The sequence below is a fragment of the Aegilops tauschii genome, chromosome 7 (assembly GCF_002575655.3).
Source record: "Aegilops tauschii subsp. strangulata cultivar AL8/78 chromosome 7, Aet v6.0, whole genome shotgun sequence".
In the NCBI taxonomy this organism is placed as follows: Eukaryota; Viridiplantae; Streptophyta; class Magnoliopsida; order Poales; family Poaceae; genus Aegilops; species Aegilops tauschii.
Window position 1 is genome coordinate 430,942,979 of NC_053041.3, and position 8,588 is coordinate 430,951,566.

The window sequence follows — 8,588 nt, forward strand, 5'->3', positions numbered from 1 at the left end:
TGGGCCTAAGGCCCACCTAGGGTGCGCCCCCCTCTCTCCCCCTCTGGCCGCCCCCTCAGATGCATCTAGGGCTGGCCGCCACCCCTAGGGGGGGAACCCTAGATGGGGGCGCAGCCCCTCCCCTTCCCCTATATATAGTGGGGGTTTTGGGGCTGCCATGGACACGAGTCTCCCTCTCTCTCGGCGCAGCCCTACCCCTCTCCTTCCTCGTCTCTCGCAGTGCTTGGCGAAGCCCTGCTGGAGTGCCACGCTCCTCCACCACCACCACACCGTCGTGCTGCTGCTGGACGGAGTCTTCCCCAACCTCTCCCTCTCCCTTGCTGGATCAAGGCGCGGGAGACGTCACCGGGCTGCACGTGTGTTGAACGCGGAGGCACCGTTGTTCGGTGCTTAGATCGGATTCGGCCGCGATCTGAATCGCTTCGTGTACGACTCCACCGACCGTGTTCTTGCAATGCTTCCGCATCGCGATCTTCAAAGGTATGAAGATGCACTCCTCTCTCGTTGCTAGTTACTCCATAGATTGATCTTGGTGATGCGTAGAAAATTTTGAATTTCTGCAACGTTCTCCAACAATCACATCACAGCAAGCCCTGCAAAAACAAGTTAGACGTCATCTACTTTGTTGTTGCAAGTTTTACGTGGCTGCTACAGGCTTCTAGCAAGAACCGTTCTTACCTACGCATCAAAACCACAACGATTTTTCGTCAAGTGTGTTGTTTTAACCTTCAACAAGGACCGGGCGTAGTCACACTTGATTCAACTAAAGTTGGAGAAACAGACACCCACTAGCCACCTGTGTGCGAAGCACGGCGGTAGAACCAGTCTCATGAACACGGTCATGTAATGTCGGTCTGGGCCGCTTCATCAACCAATACCGCCGAATCAAAGTATGACATGCTGGTAAGCAGTATGACTATTATCCCCCACGACTCTTTGTGTTCTACTCGTGCATATAATATCTACGCATAGACCTAGCTCGGATGCCACTGTTGGGGAACGTAGTATTTCAAAAAAGTTCCTATGATCACACAAGATCTATCTAGGAGAAGCATAACAACGAGCAGGGAGAGTGTGTCCACGTACCCTCGTAGACCGAAAGCGGAAGCGTTTAGTAACGCGGTTGATGTAGCCGAACGTCTTTGCGATCCAACCGATCCAAGTACCGAACGCACGGCACCTCCGCGATCTGCACACGTTCAGCTCGGTGACGTCCCTCGAACTCTTGATCCAGCTGAGGCCGAGGGAGATTTCCGTCAGCACGACGGCGTGGTGACGGTGATGATGAAGTTACCGGCGCAGGGCTTCACCTAAGCACTACGACGATATGACCGAGGTGTGAAACTGTGGAGGGTGGCACCGCACACGGGTAAAAGATCTACTTGTGTGTTCTAGGGTGCCCCCCTCCCCACGTATATAAAGGAGGGAGGGAGGAGGAGGCCGGCCAGGGGTGGCGCGCCCAAGGGGGGGGAGTCCTACTCCAAGTAGGATTCGCCCCCCCCCCCTTTCCTACTCCCACAAGGAGAAGGGGGGAAGGAGGAGGAGAAGAGAAGGAAAGGGGGGCGGCCCCCTAGCCCTAGTCCAATTCGGTTTGGGCTAGGGGGCGCGCCCCACTCCTTGGCCTACCTCCTCTCTTCCACCACTAGGCCCATGAGGGCCAATAACTTCCCCGGGGGTACCGTTAACCCCCGGTACTCCGAAACTTATCCGAAACGACCCGAACCATTTCGTGTCCGAATGTAACCTTCCAATATATGAATCTTTATGTCTCGACCATTTCGATACTCCTCGTCATGTCCGTGATCTCATCCGGGACTCCGAACAACCTTCGGTCATCAAATCACATAAACTCATAATACAAATCGTCATCGAACGTTAAGCGTGCGGACCCTATGGGTTCGAGAACTATGTAGACATGACCGAGACACATCTCCGGTCAATAACCAATAGCGGAACCTGGATGCTCATATTGTCTCCTACATATTCTATGAAGATCTGTATCGGTCAAACCGCATAACAACATACGTTATTCCCTTTGTCATCGGTATGTTACTTGCCCTAGATTCGATCGTCGGTATCATTATACCTAGTTCAATATCGTTACCGGCAAGTCTCTTTACTCGTTCCGTAATGCATCATCCCGCAACTAACTCATTAGTCACATTGCTTGCAAGGCTTATAGTGATGTGCATTACCGAGAGGGCCCAGAGATACCTCTCCGACAATCGGAGTGACAAATCCTAATCTCGATCTATGCCAACTCAACAAACACCATCGGAGACACCTGTAGTGCATCTTTATAATCACCCAGTTACGTTGTGACGTTTGATAGCACACAAAGTGTTCCTCCGGTATTCGGGAGTTGCATAATCTCATAGTCATAGGAACATGTATAAGTCATGAAGAAAGCAATAGCAATAAACTAAACGATCATAGTGCTAAGCTAATGGATGGGTATTGTCCATCACATCATTCTCTAATGATGTGATCTCGTTCATCAAATGATAACACATGCCTATGGTTAGGAAACTTAACCATCTTTGATTAACGAGCTAGTCTAGTAGATGCATACTAGGGACACTCTATTTGTCTATGTATTCACACATGTACTAAGTTTCCGGTTAATACAATTCTAGCATGAATAATAAACATTTATCATGATATAAGAAAATATAAATAACAACTTTATTATTGCCTCTAGGGCATATTTCCTTCAATGCCTTTCTCCTATGAATGGCTCTTGACCAACAATTTTCGAACCATCATATTTAGCTTTTCATTCCATGAGAAATCTTTAATGGATCTTCACCCATATCGTCAGCCGGGGCGGACCTACATAGATGCCATTGAAAATTTGTTTGGACCTCACTGAAAATTACTTCTGAACTTCATATTTTATGGAAGAAGTGCCCCCACTCCAGTTTTTTCTGGTTCTGCCCCTGTTATCAGCAAGTTTATGAGGGAAAGAAAGTAGTGCAACTGGATTGTTTCTCGTTCAATTTCAAGTTAGCATTTCTAGACTTTTATGGTAATTAAAGCTTGTATATTGTTTCCAAAAGCAAAGCTAAGAATGAAGTACACAGTAGTATAATTAGGAAAGTAGGACAATTAAATCATATACTCCGAAACATATTGCAGAAACAGAAGTGTGTAGCACACTTCATTGAAATTTGAACACAAGTGAACATTCATTTCTGTTGATCCTACTATTTGTCCACATGGGAGCATGGATAAGAAAAGACAGAAATTTAGAAAATGAATGCAAATTCACATATATTTTTCTAAAATCCCATGGAAATGTATTGGTCCACTGATCTATAAGGACGGTGTATTCTCATATTCCAGGGAATACGAAATTCATACAAAAAGAAAACTTGAGACATAGATGGGGATTGTCTTTAAGGAAAAGCAAGTAACTAATCAAGAAAGAAGCTTGCACATTCCATTTTCCTATAGTAAACATTGCGATGGCACACGACAACAAAGCAACAAATTGGAACTTTAACAGCTCCACGCGATTTGAGTAGTTCAAACGGAACCTTCGTATGTGTACATTGGTAGCCATATGGAGCATAACCATATGTAGAAAAAGGCAATCCTAGGAACACTTCATTTCAAAAAAGCAAGTTAGACAGCTAATAGTTTGGATAAAACCTCTAAAGATAGTAGAAAAAACTTCCAACGATTCAAACTGTACACACTAATTTTGTTGCCGGGAAATGAGAAGAGCCAGCAAAATATACTAAGTTACAGAAGAATCACCTGAAATACAATAGCGGCAGTTAGTTTGGCACGAAATCTGCATATATTTGAGTGCAATTTGCATCCTCGAGGCCATCGTACTCACGCGCTTTTTCCTAGTAGGTAGTAGAAAGCATATACAGAGTATGAAAAGGGGATACAGATTACACAACAAATAGTAGTTTCAGAGCTTTAGAAGGCCATGTAATTTTGCATAGTATGTAAATGGGATTAGTATGCTTTCTACAGTACAACTTATGCAGAACTGGATGCCGTACTACTTACTTCGGAGTCCAGAGATATTTCGATTTCTAAAAGAAACCTGGCACGAATCATCTGCTGCTCTAGAAATTTGATTTATCACCGCTAACCAACATGGAACGATAGCAGAATAACAAACCCAGCACTAATGTATGGTATCTGACTTTCTGGCTATACTAAATTTCTGTGTAATATTACAGGAATTGGTGAAAGCAAAGGATTGCTGTGGTAAAACCATGGGAATAGAAACAGAGGACAAAAACAGAAGATGGTGTTCGGATCAGTAGTGTTAGAGATATATTTGGGTTACATGTATTTAGTAGTTCAGGATTTGTAATCCGTCTCCTATCTTATCTCTAAGAGAGAGCCTTCTTGCCCTCCAAGTGTATACTCCTATATATGCTCGCCCGTAGTCGATGAGAACATCTTCTCCCACTAAATGCATATCGCCTGATATCCTCCATTGCAGTTCAGCAAAGTCAGAAATTATTGAACATGATAAATGATAGAGCAAACATCAGTAACAGATATTCTCGGCAATTCTACTAGGGCTCAAGCAAATATTCCAACAAAAGAGTACTTGGAATTCCTCAGAAATCCACCTGATGCACCAGAACCATACCAATGGATACGAAAGTCCTGCAGCTTACCTAAACAGAAATTCTTTTTCTGGTTGCTCATACATGACAGGCTAAACACCAGAGATCTTCTTCTCAGAAAGAACTTCTATATTGAAAACAACAGATGTGAGCTATGTAATGATGAACCTAATGAGAACTTGATGCATTTGTTTTTCAACTGTGAGTTCCGCCATTTTTTTGGCTTGCACTAGGTTTCCAGTGAAACACTGATTATGATCTGACAGAGATGCTGATGGATGGAAGGAAAATGGACAACTCAGGATTTTACAAGGAATGCTTAATTGTTGGATGTCGGAGCTTATGGAAGCATAGAAATGTCATCATCTTTGACAACAAAACCAAAAATCTAGCATACTACATTGCCTGTTTTAAGGAGCACTTTGGCATCCTCATCAAGAAGGCAAAACCAAGTCTGAAAGAAGGGATACAATCATGGCTAGATTACTTGTGAACTAGATCCTTAATGTAATCCCCTCGTATAAAACCATGTATATGTTCAATCCATATTAATGAAAAGGAGTTACAGTGGGGGTTTCCCCCACTGTGCTTGCTCAAAAGAAAATGCATATCGCCGGAAGGCCTAAAATAAACTGTGTCAAAGTCTAGTACTTGAATTCTGGTAGGCTAGGATACCACTTTCCTTCTAAGAGTAACTCTAACAGATACCCTATATCGCGGTCCTGTAAAATCAGTTTACAGTTCACCGTAAACTGTTTTCGGTATGAAATTGGGTCTACCAGAACAGATACCGCAAAATTGTACTACAAAAAAACCCTCCGCTTTCTCTGGCGACTGTTGGAAATATGCCCTAGAGGCAATAATATTTGTATTATTATATTTCCATATTCATAGTTAAGAGTTCATATTTCATGCTATAACTACTATGATCCTGAAATATGCGATTCAGTGCAAAACTCATATGCACATGTGGAATGATAAACGGTTAACAATTGGTTCCTAGTCTCGCCTCTAAGACTAGCTCAAGTGTTCTTGGTGATCACGTTTTCCAGATCTTAGGATATCGTTAAGTGTAACGATAGTCCTAAAACAACAATGAGATTATGACGTTGGAAGGATGATCATATTGAATCGACCCAATCTTGTCTGTTATACTTTGTGATTATATTGTCTGAAATCATCTGCTATAACACAGAGTGTTAGCATGTGTGTTAGTTCCTTAGACCATGAGAGTGTCTCGGTCACTTCCTACCAGACGAGGGGCTTTGGGGTTGCTCAAACGTCATATGTAACAAGGTGATCATAACGACAACTTTCAGGCTCACCGAAAAGTTTGACAAGTGACCGGATAGCTCAAGAGTGGGATTTGCTCCTTCGATGATGGAGAGATATTCTTAGGGCCCTCTCGGTGTGACAGTATTCATCATCGTCTGGCCAGACACAGGTGACTACGTCACAGGGATGCCGGAACACGCCAACGAGAAAGAAGAACAAAAACCGGTAACGGGAGCAATGGTATAGTGAGCATGGTGATGACTCGGGAGGATACCAATGCACACCAGGTTTTGTAAAGTATCGCGAAGCAAAGGGAACATCACATGATAACCAAAGGTTCACTCGAATATCATTCATGTAATCATAGGGTCCGATATGGATGTCCACGGTTCCGCTATCGGTCATTGAACGAAGGGGTTTCGTTCATGTCTATGATTTACCGAACCTACGGGGTCACAAGCTTAAGGTAATCATGATCTGCTGAGTGTTAGTGGTATGGAAGTAATGAGAATATATTTGTGAAATTGTTTCATTAATATCCGGAATAGCTCCGAGAGGTTCCGGAAGCATTTCGGGGTAACCAGAAGGGTTTCGGTGAATATCGGGTAATACCGGGTATTACTGATAAATATATATAGGTGGAAAATATTCCCGGAGATGTTAAATTATATATATAATGATCTGAAAATATTTAGAATATTTTATATTTAATTTGAATATCAATGGGCCTAAAAAGACCAAGAGGTGGAAGGCAACTTGAGCCACAAGGGCCCAAGTAGGAAGGTGCCCCGGGGGGGGGGGGGAATTGGACTTGGGGAGGATTCCTACTCCTCCCATAGGCCGGCGCACCAAGGGGGGCTTTTCCCCCTTGGTGGCTGCCCTCTCCCTCCCCTCTAACCTATATATACTAGAGGATTTTGCTCTATCGTACACACAAGTTTTGAAGCCTCCTCTAGTTCATCTAGTTCTAGTTCTAATTGGTCCTAGTTGACTAATTAGAACTAGCCCTAGCCATCTCTAATCCTCATAATTAGAAGCCCTGCGTGGTTCTAATCTCCTCCCTCTAATTCTCCGACGATGATAAACTCTGGACGGCGAAGCGCTGCCGGATTGTGAAGACCGTATGCTTGCAACCAAGTAGAGAGGTCGTGCTTTCGGTCTTCTATTTGAGGGATCGTTCGAGGGCGGTTAGCGGGATCATCATCGACGTTCGAGAGACTCCAAGTACGATCTACACCGACTCGTTTACTTCCCCTGCACTCCGGAGTCGGTAACGATCGTTGATCCAAACCCGATATGCATCTTCATATTGTTCCTGGGTGTTCGTAGGGCAATTCTTTTTTTTTCTACTACGTTTCCCAACAACGACGCTCCTCCGCTTGTTCCGGCGACCCTCTGGCGAGGGTCCGGCGACCGCTGTTGAGCTACGCTGCTTCAGTGACGCTCCAGCGGCCGCTGCCGAGCTCTTCCGCTTGCTCCGGCGATGCTCTGATTGTCGCCGCCGATCCCCGCTTCTCCGGCGGCCGCTGCCAAGCTCATCTGCTTGCCACAACGACGTTCCTACCGCCTGCTCCGACGTTGACTATTTTATGGTTCACCTAAAAAATTGGCTCAAAAACTGCAGATATAATTTTTTAAGGAGATGTGCTATTTTACAGGATCTTTTCGGTGCATTTTTTTACTAGAATCGCAGATTTGAGCGCTCTCAGAGCATCTCCAGCCGCGCCCCCAACAAGACCCCCCAGGCGATTTTTCAGCCGCCGGCGCCAAAAAATCGGCCCAGTCACGTCCCCAGGGGCCCTTTTTCGCCGGCTCGGACTGAAATTGGCGCCGGCGGACCCAACCCGAACCTGGCGCGCTGGGGCGCCGGGCAAATCGTTTTTGGCGTGAAAGCGCCGCGGGCCAGCCGCGTCAGCGACACCGCCCGCCTCGTCTTCTCCCGACGCCTCGGTTTCCCGCGGGGAATCAATGGCAAGGCTGCCGCCGGTCAGCTTTGCCATTGATTCCTCACGGGCGGCGCGTTCACGGGGCGGCGCGCCGACGCCTCCCCTCCCTCGGACGCGTACACACGGACGCGGCGCGGCTATATATGGCCTCGCTCGCCTGTGATGAGTGCCACCTCTTCACCTCTCCCGAGCGCCGCCGCCGAGCTCTTCTCCCCCAGCCCTCCCTCTCCCGAGCGCCGCCGCCAATCTCTTCTCCCCCAGCCACTCCATCTCCCGAGCGCCGCCGCCGATCTCTTCTCCCCAGCCACTCCATCTCCCCGATGGCCGAGCGTTTCCCCGGAGACGAGGCGGCGGCCAACGGCTTCGGCCGCCGTTCGCTCCGCGAACAGGAGTCCTGACTCCTGTTCCAGGCGAACATCCCGACGCCGCCGGACATGCGCGCCGGGCCGACGGGCTGGAGGCTCAGCAATGGGGGAGTGCCCATTCCCCCGTTGCCCGACGCCGTGGCCAAACCATCCTACTTCGCCGACGAGGTCGAGATCGTGAGCGCCTCCCTCACCGACGCCGAGCTCTCCCTCCCCCAGTACGCTGCCGACAACCACGCGGCTTGGGCGGCGTACTTCGAGCGCCGCCAGCAGCAGCAGCTGGCGTCCACCAACGGGGCGTCGGTGGTCGGCGGCGTGAAGAACAGCGAGGGGCGCCACCTGTGGTGGGGCGCCCCCGGCCGCACACTTGAGGGCAAGCTGACGCACCTCGAGGGCGGCAA